Genomic DNA, 16,585 nt, shown 5'->3' on the forward strand with positions numbered 1-16,585 from the left:
AAGGTTTTTATGATTTACATAGTACAAACATCAGCATTTACTTAAGCAATCCAAAATAAATGACTGAAAAAGGTGGTCAAGACTGAGACATTTCAATCCATCATACGTATATAGCTCTGTTTTTTGAATTTTTGGTTGCTGAGGTATATTGATGTGTGATATTAACACCTGCTGCTAGGTGTTTGTTGGTGAATGAACTTGCCTTTCTTCTGTTTAGTGTCATGTAAAGGCAGTCTCTCCTCCATATTAAGCATGTCCTTGATTTCACTCCTCCACTAATGCTGTAATGAATCAAATCCTGCCCTCAGCAACAGTATTAGTCTCTCTCTCTCTCTCTCTCTCTTTCATTTTCTCTTTGTCTGTCTTTATCTCCCCCTTTATACCCCATCATCTGGTTTATCTGCCTCGCATCTCTCTTTTGTTACAGATACATTATCTATCCTTCATGGTTTTTATCTGTTTTTTTAATTAAAATCCTTTAAGAAGTGAGCCAATAGGTTGATCATCTTTCTCCATATTCAGATTTAATTGCTGACCATTTCCTTGCATTCAATTATTATTCTATATATCTGTTTCTTATTTGTCATGTTCATATTTTTGCCTGTGTTACTTGACCTTGAGTTTTAGAAAGGCACTATATAAAGGCAGTTTATTATTATTAAGCAATAAGTAGTCACATGATATTATGGATAATTAGGTGAATGGATCAGGTTTAGGTGTTTTGGGCGGGGCTATCTGTTTTTCTGACCAATGGTAGTTGGAGATAGTGTTAACTGACAGCTTTTATTTTTGAAATTCTGACGCTAGAAGCACAGAAATTATACATGTGTATAATATGTTGTTTCTAGATAATATCCATCTATTAGATTGTTGTTTTCTTTTTAATTTGTATCTTCCAGTCCAATCTTGGCTGATTAGATGACTGCTGTCTCTTTGACTATTGCTCCTTTTCAAGGCTGTTTCCTCTTCTCTCTCGCACTGCACAGGCTTTGATCCCTCTCAGTCTACATTTATATCTGAATCAAATCCTCATTAAACAGCATGAAAAGAATAATGGCCAGATGAAAGGAAGAGGTGAAACATGCACACTAACTATACCTTAACAAGAGATTAATTTTGTCAATACATTCCCCAGATTGATTTCTGCAATCCACAATAGATGTTCAAACGATAAGCTACCATGATTCAAACTGATTGCCACTGGCTCTCTGACCTTGTAATTGGGGTGATGGTAAATCAAGGAGCCACATTTTTTTCTCAGTCACTCATCGAGTCATGCTGTTCACAAAGGAGCGTTCCTGAAGACAGCTAAATACTTCAGCTCTCAATTAGTTTGTCCATTCAGTGAAATATAACTAATGGTACATTTAATTAAATGTTGATGTTTAAAAAATGTGAAATATGCAATCATCTAAACACTTATGTTAAGTTTTGACTTTATTTCTCATAATTGCTGTGACCTTATATTTCCCAAAAGCAACTTTTTCTTTGCCATGTTGTTTCTCACAGTGACTTTATATGTGAACTTCATATTTTTATCTTGCAATTTTATTATTGGTGAGATTGGCCTTATTAATGATTATATATCCATTTTAAATGCAGTACAAATAAATAAAGGAGACATACATTTGAGATAAATTGTCCCATTACTTCTAATAACCACATTTACTTCAGTATTCTGAGCGCTGAAGTGAATTAAAGCGCTCAATCGATACAACGCTGTATTGCTTTAAATTAGAGAGTGGTTTTCTGGTGCGTATTATGTAGAGGTCAGTCCTCCCCTGAAGACAGAACCTGCTCTCTCCTTTCTGGCCCTCTCCTTCACCTGCACACTGGAATTCTGGGGGGAAGAGGTTAACTCAGATTTGTCCCATCAGTGCCTCAGTTAATGGATGTGTTGTGTGCTCTGTTACAGAAGAAGGGGGCTGGGAAGCTCACATCAATGATTCATAACAGGTGTTCTACTTCAACAGACAGCAGATACAGAATTGTGTTAGGACGGTTTGTGGTTAGTAATATATATTTAAGTGGATGTGTGTGCGCGCATGAAGTGTTATCAGTCTTGTTCCCATATGTGTTTTGTCTGTGCATTGCTCTGAATTTTCTTACTCTCATGAGACTGGTGCTGGGATGTGGACAGTGTCCCAGTGACACAACGTGCTTATGTTTGATTGATGTAGGCGAGTGCAGATCAGCATTTCCTTTTGATTTTTCTCAAAAATATATCCTGTACTTGTGGGGGTGGGTGGGCTTCTGGACACATGGCACTAGCCACTTCACAATCTGTATCTTAAAGGTCCCATGGCATGACATTTTATGAGGTTTTTCCATGTTAATATGAGTTCCCCTAGCCTGAATATTGTCCCCAAGTGGCTAGACATTTTGAATCGGTGTAAACCGAGTTCTGGCTATCTCTGCCTTTGAGATAATGAGAGCCCAGACGAGCTGATCCTGAATTTTCCTGTTATGACGTCATTCCAGGATTTTCAGTTCTACCCAAAAGACTCAGGAGGCTAGAATAACATTTAAATAAGATTTAATTACAGTGGTTTACAATAAGTATCATAGAAATTATACAGTTCTTTGGTGTCCATAGTCCGAATCTGGAGGGTACGGATGCTTGCAGTTCCTGCCTGAAGGTGAAGGCAGGAGCGGAGCCTACTCCAACGATGTATGGACAAGGACCGACCAGGTGGTAGTGGGGAGGATGAGGGTGAATGCCAGTGTCTGTATCTGCGAACGCAGTAATTGCTGGGAACAGAACTTATATACTACAGATGACAAATAATGATTGGCTAGATAGATGAATGACGTGACATAGGAGTCTTCCAGGTAGACATAGGCTAGAGCTTCCTTCATCTGAGCCTCAGAAGAACCAATGGGTTAACTTTATTTTCTCTTGAAATATCCTGATCAGGGATTTCTGATGTAAAGCTAAACATTCAAGTTCACACAGACTTTCTTTCTAATGGCTTGCATGGAGACCTCACTAAATCACACCCCCTCTGCCTCATACGGTAATCTAATACTCATTTCAAATGCAAAGATGTCAGCCAATCACAACAGTGGCCGTTTTCACTGAAGCCTCACAGCAGACACAACTCTTGAAACAGAGCATTTAAGTCAGAGGGCTAATATCAAGAAATGCCTTTTATTTCTAAAGTTTGAAATTTTATGATGTAAAAATAATACTATCAATATAAGTACACCTCAGTAAACATTATTAAATAAATAAAAAAAATCCACACCATGGGACCTTTAAAACATTATGAAACGTCTTTTCTAATTAGGATTTCTCGTTCCAGTGCAAAAACAAAAAACAAAAAAAACAAAAACCACAGACTTCAAAGTCTATTCAGTAGTGGAACAGTTTGTTTTTACTAACATCACAATCCCAGCTCGATCTCTAAAATGCATTATTTTCTTCTCTGTACTGTAATTCTGCTATATTTGTCATTTTGCAGTGGCAGGAAATTTATTTTTTGATTTACAATCAGCCAAGCGATGCATTTTATCTGCCTCTGCTCTGACATGGTGTGTAGAGCATATGTTCATCATTTTATCCACCATAAATCAAACAGATAGAGAGTGCCATAAGGACAAAGTGAGACACAGAGTCATCACTCCATGAATGAGCTATTGTAAGGTTTTTCAAACTTTTTAATGCCAAAATAAAGATGCCCGAGAAAGGGACTCCCATCCAGAAGTATGAAGTCAGGTCAGGTGCATATACTCATGAATAGTGTGTATGTACATACAGTGCATGTGGAAAGAATTCCAGGCACTTCACTTTTTCTACAATTTGGTATGTTACAGCCTTATTCCAAAATGTATTAAATTCATTATTTTCCTCAATTCTACAAACAATATCCCATAATGACTAATGAAAAAAAGTTAGTTTAAAATCTTTAAATGAAATTAAAAGTTAATATTAATAATGCAAATAAAAATACATAAGTATTCACAGCCTTTGCTCAATACTTTGTTGAAGCACATTTGGCACCAATTACAGCCTCTCTGTTTGAGTATGATGAGACAAGCTTGGCATACCTATTATAGGCAGTTTCTCCCATTCTTCTTTGCAGGACCTCTTAAGCTCCATCAGGTTGATTTGGGATTGTTGGTACACACCTATTTTCAGATCAAGTTTCAGTTCCTGCTGCTAAAAACATCCCCACAGCATGATGCTGCCACCACCATGCTTCACTGTAGGGATGATATTGGCCAGGTGATGAGCGGTGCCTGGTTTCCTCCAGACATGAGGCTTGCAATTCAGGCCAAACTGTTCAATCTTTGTTTCATCAGACCAGAGATAGAGAGACATTGGAACCTTCAATGCTGGAGACATTTTTATGTAGCCCTCCCCAGATCTGTGCCTCAATACAATCTTGTCTCGGAGGTCTACAGACAATTTTGCCACCTCATGGCTTGGTTTGTGCTGTGACATACAGTGGGACCTTATATAGACAGGTTTGTGCCTTTCCAAATCATGTCCAATCAACCAAATTTACCACAGGACTCTAATCAAGTTGTAGAAACATCTCTTGGATGATCAGTGGAAACAGGATCCACCTGAGCTCAATTTCCAGTGTCATGGCAAAAGCTGTGAATACTTACTTAATACAATATGCATGTGCTTTTTTATTTTTAATACATTACATAGGACTCATTAGCAGAGAAATGTTAATTATTTAACATAAAATAAACATAACACAAAACAAAAACCCACGAGGGGGTAAAACAACTGATTCAAAAACATAACAAACTGAAAACATACCAACAAGGGGAAATGGGAGACGTAGACATGACAGTGAGCCGACAATGACTAGGAGCTTATAAAGGGGACAAATCAAGCAGGGAAATGAGGGAACACAGGTGGGGCAAATTAAACCAATAATGAGATAACAAGGGGGTGTGATCTAGACAAAAGACAGGAGCACATGTCCAAAATAACAAAACACCACAAGTATTACACGAGACAGGACAGGCATCTTCTTTTTCATTCGGCTGTTCCCTACAGGGGTCGCGACAGTGAATCATCAGCCTCCATCTAGTCCTATCCTCTGTATCCTCTTCTCTTACAAACATTTTCACTCTCCCTCCTCTGAACATGTCCAAACCATCTCAACCTGGCCTCTCTAACTTTGTCTCCTAAACATCTCACATGTGCTGTCCCTTTGATGTACTCATTCCTGATCCTATCCATCCTCGTCACTCCCAAAGAGAACCTCAACATCTTCAGCTCTGCTACCTCTCGCTTTTCCTCCTGTCCTTTCCTCAGTACAACTGAGTGACCTTGGCAACTACTGGCCTGGCAGCATAATACAGCTTTTTTGATCATTATTACAGATCCCTGTGAACTGAGATTGTTTTGACAACACTGTCGTCTGTGTACTGTACTTTTCCGTTTTTAGTACATTATTGTGTAAACATATCCTTTGTTTTCTTGTTAATGTTGAAATATATTTAGTTTTTTTCTGTGTGGCTCCATTAACCTCATTTTGAAAACTGATCTTTTTTAGTACATTTCTTAGTAATTTTCTCTTTCAGTCTCCCATTTTCTTTGTGACATTTCTGTTACCTTTTGCTTTTTCGGTCTTATGTTTTCCTCTCCATTCCCCCATTTCCTCTTCTATATTTGGCCTGAGCCTCCATTCTCATTCTCAATCTCAAAGACGAGTGCAATGGTGGGGTGCCTCGTTTGGAAAGATGAGCTGGTACACAGGATGTAGGCGAACGTCGCCTCGCTGGCAGTCATATTTTTTGACTTCTTATAGCCTGTGCACACAATCAGAGAGCTCTCCTTCTGCCTAGTCAACATTGATTTATCAGGGAACCTTTGTGAGTGATCATTATTCCGTGGGGTTTCTCCGGCAGCTGATAAGGACTATCAGGACCATCAATCCCAAAGGCTCATATGCTTGTAGATTAGAGAACAATCATAAAGAAAGGTTTGGCCCCATTTTTGCTGCCTCGACTACAAGTGGAGCCTCATTCCTCATGGGACCGCAGGCATGTACCATGACCGTACATCCCCACTGCAGAAGCTATTGCTTTAACCTGCCACATTGAGTGCAAAAATGTTCTCGGTTGTCATGTATTTCTGGTACATCTGACAGCAAGACAGTTTGCAAGGACACAAATTGTGGTTAACTCTTTCCCCACCAGCAGTTTAAAAAAAGTTGGCAGCCACTGCCAGCATTTTTGACCATTTTCACAAATTTCCATATATTCCATATTTCCATATTATAAATATATCTCTTGATCTAAAGGTAACAGCTGTCTCTCTAATACTAAATAAGTCTGACCTTGATAATAGTATATATCCAGAACAATTATAGACCAATTTCAAACCTAAGTAATAATTAAAATTGTAGAGCTCTGTAATTAAAAATGAATAGAAGTCAATGGAGACATATATGGCAAGCCATTTTAGCTTAAATTCTCCCCAGCGTTACTCGTCGTAATTGCATTTTTACTAGTAAGAATTGAATTAGAGAGCTCTATAATTCAATTCTTACTAGTAACAATTACAATTAGTGAGCTCTATAATTACATTTTTATTAGTAACAACTGCAATTAGAGAGCTCTATAATTCAATTATTAATAGTAACAATTACAATTAGTAAGCTCTACAATTAAATTTTTATTATAATAAGTTTTATTATAAAAGAGCTCTCTAATTGCAGTTGTTACTATAGTAACAACTGCAATTAGAGAGCTCTTTATTGCAATTCTTACTAGTAAGAATTCCATTTACCAGAGGTGTGGACTTGAGTCATGTGACTTGGACTCGAGTCAGACTAAAAAAGCAAAGATTTATCATGAAGCTAAATTTATTTTTAAATTTTATTTTTAAAAATCGTTTAACTTGTTTCTGATGTTTTTTATTTCGTTTAGTGCGAGTTTTTGATAGAAGAAAGGCCATCGCACTATATGTCCATGAAAAGCACTCTGCTAAAAAGAGAAACTTCAGGAAATTGTCTTGAAATATTGGATAGGCATCAAATTTACATGCCTTACCCATCATAAACCTCTTAAAGATAATTCATAAATGACTGTAATAACTGAGAGGAAACTTCTTAATGATATATTGTAGGCTAAATGAGCAAATTATCTAAAAAAGTTTTTTTTTTAAATTACATATTAACGCACATCATTGTCTATCTACATGTCTATACTGTATGTGTGCTATATTAATGTGTGTATATTCTATTTACCTATCCATATTTAGTTGCTCGTTCGTGAGACAACGAAAGATTGTCAAAAACACTTTAAAATGACTTACCATCAGCACCAAGAGCCACTCACGCTCACCAACTTCCTCCCATGCTTTTTCATTCACTTGCAAGCCTTTATAAAGCAAATTGTTTGGATCATAGAGAACTGTGTGCTTCTCAACCTCCCCGATGAGACGAGTGTCATCCATTGCTGTTATTCCAGGTGCACTCTGAAGAACACTGCCTTGACACCACGTGCTTTTGTTTATTGTTTCTGTTTTTATGCCAGCATATAGTTATAATATATATATAATTTAATTCATATTTAATTTAAGCTAAACTGGCATACATTATTTAAAATTAGTTTTGTAGTTCAGGCAAAAACTTATGGCAGTGACTTTTTTTCTTCCAGCGCCGGATGTCATATGGCGACTGAGAAACACACAGAACACTTCACTAAATTATTTCATGGTTAAATGTGTTATTTTTCATGTTAACCAGGTTAATTTTGATCAGAACAATGTACTGTGGCTTTAATTCATCGTGAGCAGCGTGTCAAAAATAGACCCGGCGCCGAAACGATCGCGGCACTGACGCTTCTGCTCTGCTCCTGCTACGCGCCGCTGCACTGCGCTGCCTCTGCTGCCGGTGTGAATGCACTCATCTGTTAACATGAGCGCTGAAGAAAATATGCGCTTACGCGTGCAGTGTGAAACCGGCGTTACTTGTGACTTGCATAACAAAGACTTTGTCCCACCTCTGCCAGTTACAGAGCTCTACAATTGTATTCTTACTAGTTAAAACTTGTATTCATTAGATGCAAAACAGATTTGCGATTACACCCATTTCCCTCAGCAAATACCGCCTGCGGTGCTACACTTCAAAATAAAAGTCCCATTAGATAACTTAGATAGCTAAACTTTGCAATTGAAAGATAATATTTAATCGCTACATTAATTTCCATCTTTATATTAAAATTGATATTATTATCAACATGTCTGGTAATGAAAAAGTTTACCAGACAAAAAAATAATCTGGTAAACTTTAATCAAATCAAATGTTTGTGTTTATTATGCACTGTAACATGTTTGCAGATGTTGAGCTATATAGCTAATTATCAGTCGTCACTCTAATGAGTAATGAGTTTTAAAATGTTTTTCTCTTTTTTATCCTTAATGCTTGTTTTAATTCCCCCAATAAGACTGTTTATATAATATAAATATGAGAGTATTATTATATTATATATAAGAATGAATAATAAAAAAATACATTATTATATTATATGCCCAAAAATGTCGACTGTGGAATAGCCTACTTTAGGCTGGAAGGAAATATATAATTAAATAGGCTAAAGCTTATTTTGACTTTAAACCATTCCTGCATATATTTCTTGTAGCCTATTTATTTATTTTTTAATAATTAAATATTGTGTGAGGCATAGCCTAATTATCATAATGAGCTACTGAATAGAGAGCTCTACAATTCAATTCTTACTAGTAAGAAATGCCATTGTAGAGCTCTACAATCACATCTTTATTAGTAAGAATAGAATTAGAGAGCTCTGTAATTGATTTGTTACTAGTAAGAATTATAATTAAAGAGCTCTCTAATTGAATTAGAGAGCTCTGAAATTTTATTCTTAATAGTAACAATTCAATTAGAGAGCTCTAATTATATTCTTACTTGTAAGAATTACAATTAGAGAGCTCTGCAATGCAATGCTTACTAGTAACAATTGAATTAGAGAGCTCTCTAAATCAGTTACAGTGCTCTCTAATTTAATTGTTACTACAATAATTCCAATTGCAGAGCTCTCTAATTCAGTTACATAGCTCTGCAGTTATACATATCTTTAATAGTAAAAACTTAATTAAAGAGCTCTGCAACTGAATTCTTATTAGTAAGAATTGAATTAGAAAGCTCTCTAATTGGAATTCTTACAGGTAACAATTCAATTGTAGAGCTCTCTAATTTAAAAATGAATGGAAGTCAATGGAGACTAGGGTTGTAACGGTACACAAATCGTTCGGTACAGCAGTTTTACAAAATTATAATTACAAAACAGTGGTTTACTGGAAAAAAAAGTCTAAATTAATTCAATTATAACTAAACATTTCTTAAAGATAATACTGTAAATATAGGGAGTCCTTACTTAGGCTACACATTGTAATGTTAAAGGTTAACAACAGAGTATGCCTCAATTCAGTTATTTTTAGATATAATAATCAACATTCATAAGCTTCACATAAGGGAGTTTTTTGCATTATCTTCTAAATCTAATTAAATATTTTTCTTCTCCAATTAGTTGCTGAAATATAATCATTTATACACGGCTGTCAAATCATGACAGATTTATTTAAACATACATTAAATAAACAAGACATCACTAACATGTTAAGTAGAATATAATGAATATATAAGCTTATACATATATTTAGCAAAAGAGTTTGTTTCTGAACTAACACAGATGTGCACACTTAATGACTGCTTGAGGTAAATGTGATGCTATGGGACATTGCAAGCTGTTTTGTCTTTCCACAGTTGAAACACAGATTGAGCGATTACACGACATATGATACATTTCAGTAAGTTGTAATGTATCCTCAATTAATTCATGTTTTTTCTTTAGGAGGAGATGATTGCGTTTACTCGCACGCCGTGCTCCTGTTTAAATTGACGCGCATCAGTCACATTAACCCTTAAAGACCTAGAACATTTTTGGGGCGCCTGATGTGCCTCTACTTTTCTTTGTTTTTCTCCCCCATTCTAGCAGTTAGCATCAAGTGCTATATATTATTTTAAACAGGAGAACCTGAAGTTTCCATCTAGCTCATTTGATGTCCCAATTTTACATTTATTTATTCTGAGAATGGATTCAATTAATATAATTTCAAGAAAAATGGCAGCAAAAATGTGATGTTTTTACTGTGAACTCGAACAGAACTTCATGAAGTTTGGATTTTTTCCTTTAGAAAGTTAGACTTGGTTGTTTTACACTTCCAGATGAAATTTTGTCTACATGTAACAATCCCTCAGCAAGTTATAGCCCTTTATTTTAACATTATTCTAGGCGTTTCTAGGTTTTTGAGTGAAAACAGGTGTATTTTATTGACTGATAATGTGTCCTAAAAAGTTCAATTAATAAAGTAAATAGAAAGATTGTTATATAATAACAACACTGAAACAAACATTTTTCTTCAGAGAAATATATTATAATTTGGGCATGAAAAACAAACGCAAACAATACATCAAGTTGTGACAAGAAACCGTGAAATAAAATATACTGAGGCTACTTTTACATGTGGGCGGCTATTTTCATAAACGGACATTTAAACTTCTCTGCACATAATCTTCTCAAACACAAATTGAGGAAAATATAAGAGTGAAAATGTGTAAAACACAAACTACATACAAATAGAGAAATATACTGACTGTGTGCTGTGATCTGAGAGAGTGCGCTTTGCACGCGTTTATTACTGTTTGGTTTCATGATACATGCAAATTCACACCCACGTTCATTTTTCAGAGAAACGTGATTCGTGGTTCAAAAGACCAAACACTGTGTTTATTGGTTGAGTTGATGAAAGTTTCAACGAATCTGGGCACAGGGGGGTGGGACTAATAAAAAAAAAAAAATTCTGTTTGGCTCAGGGGAACAACCCACGTGTGTTTCTTGGACAAATCAATGCTGCATATTTTGATGACGCATCCACGCTGACTATGGAGCCTCTGAATGATCAATCGCGAAACATATTATACCTATGGAAAGGGGAGATTCTCCTCTTCACTGTGCAGTTTACAGCATACAGATTGGATCAGCGATTAAAAAGTTATTAAACATTTTGGAACGATAGTTATTTTTAGTCAATGCTGCATATTTTGATGACGCATCCACGCTGACTATGGAGCCTCTGAATGATCAATCGCGAAACATATTATACCTATGGAAAGCGGAGATTCTCCTCTTTACTGTGCAGTTTACAGCATACAGATTGGATTAGCGGTTAAAAAGTTATTAAACATTTTAGAACGATAGTTATTTTTAGCCGCGGGCGGCTGTCTCGGTCTTTAAGGGTTAAAGAGCATCAAAACACCATTTATTGTTTGAATTTCATGATAACATGGACTGAATACTTAATATGTTCGTGAGGGATCTCTGATTGAAGTGTGTTCCGCGCTTAAAACAAGCCGACTGTTATCTGTTAAAGATTGCATTCGTAGCGTTCGGTACACATGTGCACTGAACCGAAAGTCCTGTACCGAAACGATTCGGTACGAATACATGTACCGTAACACCCCTAATGGAGACATAAGACTAGTAAAAATTCATTTGTAGAGCTCTCTAACTGGAATTGTTACTAGTAAGAATTGATTTAGAGAGCTCTGTATTGGAATTGTTACTAGTAATATTTGAATTATAGAGCTCTCTAATTGTAATTGGTACTAGTAAGAGTTGAATTGTAAAGCTCTATAATTTAATTCTCACTAGTAAAAATGCAATTACGACGCGTAACGCTGGAAACAATTTAAGCTAAAACGGCTTGCCATACACATATGACTATTAAAAATTCACTAGAATATGGCAAGCCACCTACTAGTAATATCTGAATTATAGAGCTCTCTAATCATAATTGTTACTAGTAATAATTGAATTGTAGAGCTCTCCAATTCTTACTAGTAAAAATATATCAAAAGAAAAAACCAGGACCTCTGCTTTTAAACAACACATATGTACATATGCATATGATGTCATGTGATTTCATTCTTACTAGTAAAAATCCAATTACGAGGAGTAACAATGGGAACTATTAAAGCTTAAACGGCTTGCCATATTGTAGCGCTATTTAAATGAAATTTTTACTATTAAGAATTTAATCAGAGAGCTCTATAATTGTAATTCTCACTTGTAATAATTGAATTAGAGAACTCTCTAATTATAATTGTTACTAATTATAATTGAATTGTAGAGCTCTCCAATTCTTACTAGTAAAAATATATCAAAAGAAAAAAACAGCCCCTCGGCTTTTAAACAAAACATGTATTTTACATATGCACATGATTTCAAGTGATATCGCTTGTTTCTGCATCTTGTTCACGTGTGTTTTGATCAGGATTCAGTACTCTTTCAGAAGACGTGTCATAGCGGCCCCTTACAGGGACCCCCCCCCCCCCCCCCCCAATTTTATTGCCCCCTGATCATTTACTCACCCTCAAGTAATCCTAGTAATCCTGTACATGACATTCTTCTTTCAGATGAATACAATCGGAGTTATAAAAAACGAAAGCATAACCACTGACGCGTGTATAGGAGCATTGCAAGCTTTGACGCCTCTCGCGAATAGTACTGGGCAACAAACTCAAGATCCTCTTCTTTTATATCGAAATTCTCAGCAAAAATCCTTGTTTTAGACTTCTAATTCATGACTTCAGGGGTCAAGGGTTGTTGCTTGTATACAGCTGGAAGTTAGTTATTTTAGTCTATAAAGGGTATTTTTCTTATACATACACACCACTTTATTAACCCCCCGGAGCCGTGCGGAGCAGTTATATAATGGATAGATGCACTTTTAGGGACTTTGAAAATAAACCAACAAGTCACTGCTATTATAAAGCTTGGAAGAGCCAGGGCATTTTTTAATATAACTCAGATTGTTTTCATTTGAAAGAAGAATGTCATATACACTTAAGATGACTTGAGGGTAAGTAAATCATGAGCTAATGGGAATCTCCCACAGATTCGAAAGCAATGTGTGGTGGTGGCGGTGTGGGGAGGGGGGGGGGGAGCAGTACTCATCTACAATATTTAGGGCAACTTGACTATTATTTATTAAAAAGCCGTACAGGCACTTTGTGGGTAATGGCATTACAAGGGAAAATTATTATTTTTCCGGCCACAGAATGACTCTAATTTGCCTCTTTGCATTGGACTTCTCTATTTAAACCTTAATTACTACACTTATTATAATATAAATATATAAATATTTTAAGTGGTCATTAATGGACTATAATTACTGCACATATAGTATTTAGTACCCAAAGATCTCCCTTAAAATATTCAATAAATATTACTAAACTAAAGTATAGTTTATTTAATAACATTTATTTAATTGTGAAATAGTTATGGTGTACGGTCACATTTGACTATGATAGTAAGGAATATCTCAGGTCTAAATACAAGAAGAGCATCTCCATCTCCATCACTCAATTTTAAAATGACACTGTAAATGCGGTTGATGTAATAATGCGGTCGAATGCAACACACCGAGTGAGTGAGTGAGTGAGTGAGTGAGTGAGTGAGTGAGAGGGAGGGAGGGAGGGAGGGAGGGAGGGAGGGAGGGAGGGAGTGAGTGAGTGAGTGAGTGAGTGAGTGAGTGAGTGAGTGAGTGAGTGAGTGAGTGAGTGAGTGAGTGAGTGAGTGAGTGAGTGAGTGAGTGAGTGAGTGAGTGAGTGAGTGAGTGAGTGAGTGAGTGAGTGACAGACACGTGAGAGGTGGAGGGAGAGCTAAGGAAATGCAGCTGAACGAATATGTGTGTGTCTTTTAAATAGCGTAAAAGAATGAATGACGAAACGCAATATGTGGCGGCCGGTGTTGATTCTGTTGATTCTATGTGTGGGAAACACTAAGCTAATTTTCATTTTTGAGTTAACAATCTCTTTAACATACACTGAACCAAGAATATTTCTTTAATGCTTTTCCTGTTATGGTAGGGGGCACTATGACACATCTTCTGAAAGAGTATCGAAGCTCATAATTAAAACACATGCGAACAAGATGCAGAAACAAGCGATATCATATGAAATCCTATGCATATGTAAAATACATGTGTTTCAGTTTAAAAGCAATAATCAAGTAAACAATGCAGTAACACTTTAGAATAATGGTCATTAGTTAACTTTAGTTAATGTATTAACTAACATGAACTAACCATAAACAGTACATGTGTTACTGTATTAGTTAGTCTTTGTTAACATTAGTTAAAGGTCCCATTCTTCGCGTGTTTTCGAAGCTTTGATTATGTTTACAGTGTGCAATATAACATGAGTTCATGTTTCGCGTGTAAAAAAACACAGTATTTTTCACACAATTTACTTATCTGAACAGCGCTGTTTCCTCTGTCCTAAAAACGGCCTGATGATTTCCTTGTTCTATGAAGTCTCTCCTTCAGAAATATGTAACGAGTTCTGATTGGGCCAGCGCTTCCCGTGTTGTGATTGGACAGCAGCTTAGCGCACTTTGCCCGGAAAGGTCCCGCCTCTTACCATAACGGGGAGATGTAAGCGCTGAATGCGCGCTCATTACATCCCTGCACTTCCTGCTGTAGTCCAAACCGGCCGTTCGCTGTAGGCTTTGAAAGGGAACTTCTGTTAAATAAAATATCTCGCTTGGCATTGAACTTTGAGCTTTATCATTTTAAAGGTATTATTTATGCTCTAACAGCAACATTTTACACTAACTAAAGTTTGAAAGATGGAATCGCGAGGAACAGGACCTTTAAATAAAAATAAAGCTATTCATTGTTTGTTCATGTTAGACTTCACAGTCCCATGGCATGGATTTTTATTTTATTTTATAATGTTTCCTGAGGTGTACTTATATTGTTAGTATGGCTTTACATCAAAAAATTTCATAGGTTAGAAATAAAAGGCATTTTTTCTATACTGATATTGAACTTGAATGATTTTTTACACATCAGAAATCACTGATCCCAGATCAGGCATTAATTAACACTGTTACTCGAATCCATATGATAAAGCCTGTGCTGACATCGCAACTGATAAACTGAATCCATTCTCTACTAATTCTCTGGACGGGCAAAGCAGAGGAAGGGGAGGACCTTTCCTGGTATGACGTCATAACAGGAGAATTCAAGATCGGCTGGTCTGGGCTCTCATTTTCTCAAAGGCAGAGAAAGACAGCCAGATCTCGATTTAAACTGATCAAGTTTTCTAGCCACTTGGGGACAATATTCAGGCTAGGGAAACTCATATTAATGTTGAAAAACCTCATAAACTGACAAACTCATGTCATGGGACCTTTAACAAGATTTTAATAATGTATTAGTAAATGTTGATATTAACATTAACAAGGTAAATAAGTGCAATTCATAGTTCATGTTAACTAATGTAGTTAACTAATGTTATCTAATGACCATAATTCTAAAGTGTTACCAATATGCATGTGTGCATGATTTTAGTGTAAAAAATCACTTAATAACCATTTATATGTAAAGGTAAATCCAATTTTACATAGCATAACAACTAAAAACCTAAAGCGACCGTAAAAATGGCAGAAATAAACAGCTCAAATAATATGTAAATAATGATTAACAAGAGAAAAATGTATGTAAGCCTCACATTTTTGCATCACAAAAATTGCTTCCATTGTAAGTACCTCACTGTAACTGTTCCCCATACCCCCCTCCCCCTTTTTTTAAGATAGCGGGTGACAGGCTGAAATCATTTTTTGTGAAAATCAACATGGTGCCAGAAGGGGTGAGCTTTACACTTGCACTGAACCCAGAATATTCCTTTAAGACCTTGAAACGGACAACTGAGTCTGCTCATGATATTACCAAAAAAGCACCATGACAGAATATTAACGCTGCTATGTACCCATGATCAGATGGTCAATCCCAAAACAGTCCCTTACAATTATAAGATTAACATGACCACATGTCTGGTGTTCACTAATTTGTCATCTCCCTGATTTCTGTAGGAGGAGGCGTGACACAGGACAGCTCGGAGGGGATTTAAAAATGTTTGCCTGACAAGCAAAGCCATTTTGTCATCAACGTTTGTCTTCATCTGCCACCTCAAAGTGAACAAACAGTGAGAGAGGCCCATTATTTATTCAAAAAGCTTGAGGTGTAAAACTAGCTCAAGCTGTTTTATATTTAAAAGAACGCTGCTTTGATTTCTTACAGCTGTAAGTCTTGTGTCTGCCACGACTGATGGCTCAGGTCAGGATTAGAAAACAAATTTTACAACAAATACATTAGACTACAAACTTGTTCCTCTCTGTGTATTCTTTCATGTTGGTTTGTGCTAATCAATGATTTATTCACGTGTGCTGAGTCACTTCTGTTTTTTGACACAGACATGATCATTTATATTGTAGAACGTTTCATGAAATACATTTGTGTGGTATCTCTTTTTTTCAATTATCCTTTCAGCTTCTGTCTATCATTTAGCATGTTAAACACTTTTTATCTAAACATTCCATAACAATTCACTGCACACATAATCAAAGTATTAGTGAGAAAGTGTGATGAGGCATGTTTTTCCATGTTAGCAATGAAAAATGTTTTTGGGATAAGCAAGCTATGAGTATAAATGTGCAGTAGATAATTAATTCAGTTTTCCAA

The 16,585-nt window shown here is 36.1% G+C and overlaps 1 long non-coding RNA gene across 1 annotated transcript in view; it reads left to right on the forward strand.

The window, feature by feature from the left end:
- The window catches only part of LOC137046414 (uncharacterized), a 33,467-nt gene extending 17,407 nt beyond the window's left edge, over positions 1-16,060 (forward strand). The window contains exon 3 of the long non-coding RNA XR_010898958.1: positions 15,937-16,060. This is a non-coding gene — a long non-coding RNA (uncharacterized lncRNA). The remainder of the gene's footprint in view (positions 1-15,936) is intronic.
- The last annotated feature ends 525 nt before the right edge of the window (positions 16,061-16,585 follow it).

This window comes from Pseudorasbora parva, chromosome 18 (genome assembly GCF_024679245.1).
Source record: "Pseudorasbora parva isolate DD20220531a chromosome 18, ASM2467924v1, whole genome shotgun sequence".
NCBI lineage: Eukaryota > Metazoa > Chordata > Actinopteri > Cypriniformes > Gobionidae > Pseudorasbora > Pseudorasbora parva.